This window comes from Phocoena sinus, chromosome 5, assembly GCF_008692025.1.
Source record: "Phocoena sinus isolate mPhoSin1 chromosome 5, mPhoSin1.pri, whole genome shotgun sequence".
NCBI classification, from domain to species: Eukaryota; Metazoa; Chordata; class Mammalia; order Artiodactyla; family Phocoenidae; genus Phocoena; species Phocoena sinus.
Window position 1 is genome coordinate 101,645,003 of NC_045767.1, and position 10,413 is coordinate 101,655,415.

Sequence of the window (10,413 nt, forward strand, 5' to 3'; positions counted from 1 at the left end):
CTTTTGGTGGGAGCATTTAGTCCATTTACATTTAAGGTAATTATCGATATGTATGTTCCTATTCCCATTTTGTATATTATTTTGGGTTTGTTACTATAGGTCGTTTCCTTCCCTTGTGTTTCTTGTCTAGAGAAGTTCCTTTAGCATTTGTTGTAAAGCAGGTTTGGTGGTGCTGAACTCTCTCAGCTTTTGCTTGTCTGTAAAGGTTTTAATTTCTCCATCAAATCTGAATGAGATCCTTGCTGGGTAGAGTAGTCTTGGTTGCAGGTTTCTCTCCTTCATCACTTTCAGTATGTCCTGCCACTCCCTTCTGGCTTGTAGGGTTTCTGCTGAGAGATCAGCTGTTAACCTTATGGGGATTCCCTTGTGTGTTATTTGTTGTTTTTCCCTTGCTGCTTTTAATATGCTTTCTTTGTATTTAATTTTTGACAGTTTGATTAATATGTGTCTTGGCGTATTTCTCCTTGTATTTATCCTGTATGGGACTCTCTGTGCTTCCTGGACTTGATTAACTATTTCCTTTCCCATATTAGGGAAGTTTTCAACTATAATCTCTTCAAATATTTTCTCAGTCCCTTTCTTTCTTTCTTCTTCTTCTGGAACCCCTATAATTCGAATGTTGGTGCGTTTCATGTTGTCCCAGAGGTCTCTGAGACTGTCCTCAGTTCTTTTCATTCTTTTTTCTTTATTCTGCTCTGCAGTAGTTATTTCCACTACTTTATCTTCCAGGTCACTTATCCGTTCTTCTGCCTCAGTTATTCTGCTATTGATCCTATCTAGAGTACTTTTTATTTCATTTATTGCGTTGTTCATCGTTGCTTGTTTCATCTTTAGTTCTTCTAGGTCCTTGTTAACTGATTCTTGCATTTTGTCCATTCTACTTCCAAGATTTTGGATCACCCTTACTATCATTATTCTGAATTCTTTTTCAGGTAGACTGCCTATTTCCTCTTCATTTGTTAGGTCTGGTGGGTTTTTATCTTGTTCCTTCATCTGCTGTGTGTTTTTCTGTCTTCTCATTTTGCTTATCTTACTGTGTTTGGGGTCTCCTTTTTGCAGGCTGCACGTTCGTAGTTCCCGTTGTTTTTGATGTCTGTCTCCAGTGGCTAAGGTTGTTTCAGTGGGTTGTGTAGGCTTCCTGGTGGAGGGGACTAGTGCCTGTGTTGTGCTGGATGAGGCTGGATCTTGTCTCTCTAGTGGGCAGGTTCACGTCTGGTGGTGTGTTTTGGGGTGTCTGTGGCCTTATTATGATTTTAGGCAGTCTCTCTGCTAATGGGTGGGGTTGTGTTCCTGTTTTGCTAGTTGTTTGGCATAGGTTGTCCAGCACTGTGGCTTGCTGGTCGTTGAGTGAAGCTGGGTGCTGGTGTTAAGATGGAGGTCTCTGGGAGATTTCCACCGTTTAATATTATGTGGAGCTGGGAGGTCTCTTGTTGACCAGTGTCCTGAAGTTGGCTCTCCTACCTCAGAGGCAGAGCCCTGACTCCTGGGCTGGAGCACCAAGAGCCTTTCATCCACATGGCTCAGAATAAAAGGGAGAAAAGGTAGAGAGTATTGGTAGAAGTATGAGGAAAGAAAGAGGGAAAGGAGGAAAGGAAGGAAGGAAGAAAGAAGCAAAGAAGGAAAGAAAGGAGGGAGGGAGGGAGGGAGGGAGGAAGGAAGGAGGGAAAGAAGGACAAAAGACAGAAAGAAAGAAGTTACAGTAAAAATAAAATAAAGTATAATATAGTTATTGACTTAAAAAATATTTAGAAAAAAAAAAGGGACGGATAGAACCTTAGGACAAATGTTGGAAGCAAAGCTATACAGAGAAAATCTTACACAGAAGCATACACATACACCTTCACCAAAAGAGGTAAAGGGGGTAAAAATCATAAATCTTGCTCTCAGAGACCACCTCCTCAATTTGGGGGTGATTCGTTGTCTAAAGGAGGGAAGGAAGGAAGGAAAGAAAGAAAGAAAGAACGAAGGTAAAGTATAATAAATTTATTACAATTGAAATTAATTATTAAGAAAAAAATTTTTTTAAAAAAACCATGGACGGATAGAGCCCTAGGACAAATGGTGGAAGCAAGAGTATACAGACAAGATCTCACATAGAAGCATACACGTACACATTCACAGAAAGAGGAAAAGGGAAAAAAATCATAGATCTCGCTCCTAAATTCCACCTCTTCAATTTGGGATCATTACTTGTCTATTCAGGTATTCCACAGATGCAGGGTACATCAACTTGATTGTGGAGCTTTAATGCGCTGCTTCTGAGGCTGCTGGGAGAGATTTCCCTTTCTCTTCTTTGTTCTCACAGCTCACAGGAGCTCAGCTTTGGATTTGGCCCTGCCTCTGCGTGTAGGTCGCTGGAGGGCGTCTGTTTTTTGCTCAGACAGGACGGGGTTAAAGGAGCCGCTGATTCGGGGGCTCCGGCTCACTCAGGCCGGGGGTTGACGGATGGGGGAAGGAGGGGCACTGCGTGCGGGGCGGGCCTGTGGCAGCAGAGGCGGCGTGACGTTGCGGCAGAGGCCGGCGTGACGTTGCACCAGCCTGAGGCCCGCCGTGCGTTGTCCCGGGGAAGTTGTCCCTGGATCCCGGGAACCTGGCAGTGGTGGGCTGCACAGGCTCCGCGGAAGAGGGGTGTGGAGAGTGACCTGTGCTTGCACACAGGCCCCTTGGTGGCGGCAGCAGCAGCCTTAGCGTCTCCCGCCCGTCTCTGGGGTCCGCGGTTTTAGCTGCGGCTCGCGCCCGTCTCTGGGGTTTGCGCTTTCAGCCGTGGCTCGCGCCCGTCTCTGGGGTTCGCGCTTTTAGCCGCGTCTCGCGCCCGTCTCTGGGGTTCGCGCTTTTAGCCGCGACTCGCGCCCGTCTCTGGAGATCCTTTAAGCAGCGCTCTTAAACCCCTCTCCTCGCGCACCAGGAAACAAAGAGGGCAGAAAAAGTCTCTTGCCTCTTCGGCAGGTGCAGGCTTTTCCCCGAACTCCCTCCCGGCTAGTCGTGGTGCACTAACCCCTTCAGGCTATGTTCAAGCCGCCAGCCCCAGTCCTCTCCCTGAGCTCCGTCCAAAACCGAAAACTGAGTTGGTTGTTGATGGCAATCATGCAACCATCACATAGAAGGGCAGATTTGTGGCCATTATTACCTTTCTAAGATACAATAAAACAAAGGGCACAAATCTTATTTATTATTGATTTGCTTGTTCTTTCAACTGATTTTTAAATTTAAAAAAATTTTTAAATTTTCACTAAATTTTAGATTCTTTCCCCATATAGGTCATTACAGAATATTGAGTAGAATTCCCTGTTATACAGCAGGTCCTTATTAGTTATTTGTTTTATACATAGTAGTGTGTATATATCAATCCCAATCTCCCAATTTATCCCTGCCCCCTTAACCCCCTGGTAGCCATAAATTTGTTTTCTGCATCTGTGACTCTATTTTCTTTTGTAAATAAGTTCATTTGTACCATTTTATTTTTAGATTCCACATATAAGTGATATCATATGATATTTGTCATTCTCTGTCTGGCTTACTTTACTCAGTATGACAATCTCAGTATTAGGCAGGACCTAATTTGAAGAGAGGAAAACAGTAGATTGAATGATACAAAACTGCTGTACTACAGAAATGAGTTTCTAACCAGGCATGTGTGTCATTCCTCCCCTAGTATTTCATCATCCCTGCCATCACCATCATCATCATCACCATCCCACGGTTTGGATGACCACGTGGAGAATTTTCTCCCCAGAGTAAACACTGTATTATTCATTAAAGGCTACTTCCATCTTCCTACATATACTCTTCCACCAAATTTTCTTTTAAATGGAAATTTGTTTCCCAGCATAGGATGAAAGGAGCATTTAACTCTAAATTTCATTTAATTTTTCTAAATTTGATTTCTAAATTTCTAAACTTTCTAAATTTTATTTTTAAATTTTCACTAAATTTCAATAAAATCATTAAAACTAAAAAAAACCTGCTATCTTGCTTCTCATTTTATTAAAAAAATCCAAATATAATTCTCTCTCTGTTGTATTTAGTTGAATAATTGTCTTTTTTTTTCTTAGTTTATCTTATTGGCCCCTAGAACACAGTACCTTATGTTCCAGAGGTTTCTTTTCTCCCTTGATTTTGGGACAAAAGACTTATTAATATGTAAGTATTGAATTTTTTTTAGATTGATCAGTAATCTCTGATGGATGTTTTAGCAAAATTTAATCGGAACAGAAAAAAATAATGAAGTTTTATTTGTTCATGTTATATAAGGTTTACTTTATTATTAGAATTTTTTTTTTTTTCTGTATGCGGGCCTCTCACCGTTGCGGCCTCTCCCGTTGCAGAGCACAGACTCCGGATGCGCAGGCTCAGCTGCCATGGCTCACGGGCCCAGCCGCTCTGCGGCATGTGGGATCTTCCCGGACCGGGGCACAAACCTGTGTCCCCTGCATTGGCAGGCGGACTCTCAACCACTGCGCCACCAGGGAAGCCCTCTTCTAGTTTTTTATTCCAATTATTTATAGGACATTTTCACTTGGATGTCCACATCATTTTAAGCTCAACTAGGAGGCAATATAAAGTTATGGTTAATAGCATAACAAAAATAAGTTTAAATTATGATTAAAGTTAAGTTTTCTATAGTAAGATAACTATTAATTGAATGACCACCAAACTAATTCTCATCATTAGCTTATATTGTTTCTATCAATAATTTCTTTTCCTAAAAGAAAATGCAAAATGCATGCCAACTGTGTTTGAGTCAAAATGAATTTGTTTTTGTGTCTCTTTCACATAAATAAATTAACAATGAACTATAAACTCTGAGAAGAGTTGTAGCTACAGCAGTTTGAAGGTTTTTAACCTTTACCTTTTTTGTTTCTTAACATCTTTATTGGAGTATAATTGCTTTACAATGGTGTGTTAGTTTCTGCTTTATAACAAAGTGAATCAGGTATACGTATACATATATCTCCATATCTCTTCCCTCTTGCGTCTCCCTCCCTCCCACCCTTCCTATCCCACCCCTCTAGGTGGTCATAAAGCACAAGCTGATCTCCCTCTGCTATGTGGCTGTTTCCCACTAGCTATCTATTTTACATTTGTTAACCTTTACCTTTTATTCTGGCATAAAAACTTCAAGCACCTCTTCACCAGGGAAACCTTTACAAAAGTGTTTATCAGCTTCAGCCTCTTCCAGGTTCTTGATAGAATGAGGTACAAGGCAAGGGTCTAAACTTGAAAACACCCATGTCCTAGCTTATTGGAGGAGCTGATGACCTAGTTATCTGGAGTTCTATTTGACTGTGTTCAGAAGATTGTGTGAAAGAGGAAGACTGGACACATTGGAGCCTGACAGTTGTTGCCTCTGGTGACCCTACACTAAGACTCTTAAGTGATCAGATCACAAGAGCTGCCCCTTATTATCTCTAACAGTGTTATGCCTATCTGGACATAAAGAGTTAGCTCACTCGAGCTTTTAGGGCTGTTCTGGTTGGGGATCAATGAGGAGAGATAATTTTAGACATAGCAATGAGGCATCACTAAAATTAACCTCTGGCTCTGTCCCAGGGAATCAGTGACAGAATCCTAGAGAAAGGCATGCTGAGGCACACTAAAGAGTCAAATGAAAGTGTTGTATCATTAAGGGAATGTTAGAAACAGAAAACACAAGGCTTCTAGGCTTTAGGTTTTATATATTTCATACACATTCACATCCTTCTGCAATTGTTCTTTAGAGCATAGCAAAGGAGAAACTGGTACTAAAGCAATGTGACAGGAGGAGCTTGTACGGATAAAAATGTCAGTAGCAAATTGAGAAGCAGAGGATTGTGTTTGGGAAAGTTTAAAAAATGGATGCCTGAATCTATCTTCTGAGAAAAATTTTAGGTGCCTTCATAATGTTTTTCTGCGTTCTTTCCTTCCTTCCTTCCTTCCTTCCTTCCTTCCTTCCTTCCTTCCTTCCTTTCCTTCCTTCCTTCCTTCCTCCCTCCCTCCCTCCCTCCCTCCCTCTCTCCCTTCCCTCCTTCCCTTATTCCTTCCTCTCATCTTTCCATCTCTTTTTTAATGCTGTTTATTGAATATGTATTTGCTAGGCATGGTGCTAGGTATTAGTAATACAAAATCATTCCCTTAAGTGTTTTACTTTCTATTGTGGAAATCAGAAATGTAAATCATCAATTATAGAACAGTAGGGAAAGTGTTGTGATAAATGTATTCAAAGTCTGCATACAAACCCAGAGTCAAGTAACCTAACATGGCTGAAGAAGTCAAGGGAAACTTCTTGTAGGTGAGGGGACTACACTGACTCCTAAAGCCTAGAAGATTAGATGAAGATTAAATATGCAAGGGCAATCTCAGTAGAGATGTCAAATAAACTTAATAATGATTAGAATTGGAATGCAAGAGTTAATAAAATCTGTTTTACTGCCACTGGAAGAAGGCAACTAGGCAACAACGACTGCTTTGAAGATTGGTTCATCATTTTTTTATCATCATAGAATTTTGGTCTCATTAGTGCTTAAGAACATGGATATGAAAGAGAGAAGTTGAATGTTTAGATTTGTCCAGAGCTGGGATTTTGCAAAGAAAAGAACAGTGGAAGGAGGATGGGTTATAGAGAAACTCACATTTGGGAGCCCTGGATGAGAAGGGAGAAATTTGCAGACTGATTATGTTTCTGGGGCCAATAGAGACCACTGTTTTATTTATACCCTCAAAGTCTTTGATTGGACCCCTAAGCTCCACCTGTCTGTTTTCTTTCATTCAGGTTAGTAAATACCTTTATCTCTGGACATCTACATATAAGTAAATAAGCTGAGAGGTAGAAGAACATAAAAATTCTTAAATTCTATCTTAAAATTTTAGGAATATGTCAAAACTTTTCTTGAAATTGGAAGAACCTTTATGTCTCTATGGCAAATACTTTCCATGGTGGGGATAGCAGAGAAAGGCAGGGTGAGTAAAATCCTGAGAGTTGCAATGCTGGTTGTTAGGGGTTACTTTATGGGATAGTATTACAGGGAACCGAAGAGAGGCTATAGGTGCTTAAGGAATTAATTTCTGTGTCGGTGGTGGCTAAGGCCTTGCCTTGTTAAAAAATAGGAACTATGTGTCTTATGTGAGCTCATATCTTGTTTGTGGGCTATGAAGGAGCTCTTTGGAAAGAAAACTTTAAATCTGGCTTGATTGCCCATGTGTAAAAATATCTGGGTTTCTACCTAGAGTACAGAATACAATGCATAGATCTAAAACATGAAGGTGATTTTTAAGGAACATGTGATTGTCATTATGCTTAAATTAAGCTTGAATATAGTTTTAATTTTAGTAATATTTACTTTTTAAAGTGTTGGGTATCTTATCCTAATAATGAAGTGTTACCCCCCTTTGCCAAATTCTGAAATAATAATAAATGTTAACTACTGAAAATCTCTATGAGAACACACAGCCTCTCAGTGACAATTAAAAGCCCTGTGCCTATTTAGGTGATTCTGACTAACTGTCCTTCAGGATAAAAGTGGGAATAGAAAGATTAGTTTTTTAGAAGAAATAAATGCTTATGTGTTTAAGAATTAGTTAATCATTGCCACTGGTTGGTTTCAGAGACTCACACGAAAAGATTTTACTTTTCCCAAAAGACTTAAGAACAGTGTTCTATCAAACCCTCTTTTCTTCTGGGTGGCAGCCTCCCCAGTGGCATCTTATTCTAACTCTACCATTTTGGGTTACACTTAACTATTAAACCAGTCTTAACCTAGTTTTGAAATGTAGTCCTGCTTATTTACAAACTCCTATCTTATATTTAATTGAAAATGCTTTTTGGCCCAAGCACAGGTAGATTTCTGCATCTAGCATTGGAGTAGAGGGGCCTTTTCACACCCCTCTTCTTATTCTCTGTATGTGTAATCTTTAGTTTGGGGGCAGGGAGGAGATAGAAGAAGACATTTCCTAAAAGACTGTCTGGTAGGTTGGCTGTCAGTGATGGTAAAGTTGCTTCCTCATTTTTGTCTGCTAGTGATGCATCTCTGCCTAACATTTGTTAGTTCTTCAAGTAGGTCAAGGTGGGGAGTTTACTCATAATTCTCTTCAATTTATACTAGACCCCTTTCATTTATACCCCTTTACCCCAATCAGTTCGCCACATAGCCTCTAGCTGCAGGAGTCCCAATGCCTAGCAATTGACCCATATACCAGTTGTACCTGAAGTTGACTTTGCCAAGAGACCATTGAAGCCACAGCATTATTCATGCCAACTGAAGATAGTGTTGACATCTTCCTGGATTCCCCATTTCTCACTCCCTCTCTTTCCTCATCCTTTGACCATGTCCCAGTAGAACTATTAGCCCAAATGTTGCCTTTAAGTGAATTGGAAAAAAAAATTTCCAATAGAATTAGAAAAAAAAAAATGTTTTCCAAATGAATTGGAAAAAAATTTTTCCAATTGAATTGGAAAAAATAAAACTCTGTATCTCTTTCATCTATGTATACAGAGATGTATGACTGTGCCAGATCTCACAGCTTGACTTTGGAGCATGGTTTGTATTTCAGTCCTTGTTTGTAATCTCATCTAGGTGTTCTTGTGCAGTGCATGGCCTTTATGCTCACATAGGGAAGTCCTGAGTTTTGATGCTCATTTTGCTAGCCCTGTGGCTCAGCACTCTCAAGATACAAGCTGATTTCTCTCACCAACAAGGTCACATTGGGTGAGAACTGTTAGTGCACCAACAACCTTATAGTAAGTGATGTTGACTTCCTTGCTTCTCACATGAGGGAAAAAGAGTGGAAGAAATATTACTGCTCCAAAAACTCTACGTTATGCTGAAAGCAATCTCTGCTGAAAGCAATCTCTTGCAGACCCTCTCTTATAGCTCTAGATGGTAAAACTCTCCAAACCAGTTATCTTCCTTGGCTACTGAGAGCAGGGGAGTTATGTGACTTCTTTGAAGTCACCTCTAGATCAGTGGTTCTAAACTGGGGAAATTTTTCCCCTCAGGGGACATTTGGCAATGTCTGGAATCATTTTTGGTTGTCACGACTAGGAGGGAGGAGTTACTCCTATCTAGTGGGTAGAGGACAGGGATACTGCTAAACATCCTACAATGTAGAGGGTGTACATCCTACAGTCCTCCCTGCCCCGCCCACAACAAAGAATAATCCTGTCCAAGATGTCAGTAGTGTTGAGGCTGACAGACACCCCCCGGAACACTGCCAAGCATCTTGTTCCCCACATTGCTAGGGGTCAGGAAATGACCTTATCTCAACTTCTCACATCAAGGGACCAAGAGAACTAAGTTTTTACTTTTGATTTTCCACTTAACTTTGACTCTGGACAAATCTTTGCTTCAATTTCTTCTATCAAATGTGATAAAAGTATCTGTTGTACTAATGTTCTAAGATGGTAATGAGAATGAAATAATAGATATGAATGTTCTTTGAAAATATTTCAAAAGCCACAAAACTCATTATTTCTGCCACATTGAGAGCTTTCTAAGCACAAAAGCATTCTGACGACTATAGGGCTGAATTACTCTGCTTTATCCCCTTGCTTAACTGTAACATCAAGCAGTTCATTTAAAAAATATGTCACTTGTTTAAACATAGGATAGGTTATCTAGATGAGAGAATTTGCTTGAAGTGATTGCCTTTGGTATTCATTTGTTCTTATACTCTATTAGTTCCCTTGTCATCACTTTTCTTGGGGGTCCAAGTGCATATATATTATCTACATTCCTGAAAAAATTAATTTAAAGTTGGGCTAGTTTTTGAATTAGTAGCACCATCTAAAATACCTAAATTGCTAGCATCACCTAAAATTTATGATCAGAGTCTGAACTAAATCTGTATCATTTTGAACGTGACATAAATGAAATAAACATGTTGACCTTGGGCATGCACAATCATTAACAGATATAAGCACATTAAATGGGATAAAACATTATAAAAAATCTATGTACATATGAAAATGTTTCCATAGTTAGACCCCCTACCAAAGAAGTGCTAAAAGTAATGTGAATGGGGCTTAATGTAAACTTATTATCAACAGTTGACCATTTACCAAAACAGCATGATACCTTTTTAGAGTGAATCTTTAGTCAGCAATCCAGTTGCAAAACTTCATCTTAAGAGTTGAGAGAGATAAACTGGAAAAAGCTATTAGGATTATGCATTTAAAAAATAATGTGTTACAGACTGAGAACATAATGGATAGAAAGCTTTTAGTTTGCTCCTTTTGAAACATGGTTTAAAAGGGGCATGCCTGTTTAGATTGTGTCAGGGTGTCATATAGCTATGCTGTAGAAGAAACATGTTAGTTTTGGGGAAAGAGGTAGCACAAGTGAAAGAAAACTCCCCAACTCCTTTTTGATCATTCCATGATCACACAGAAATGACACATCTGACATTCTCTGTGTTTCTCTGGATTTCTAGAAAGGAATC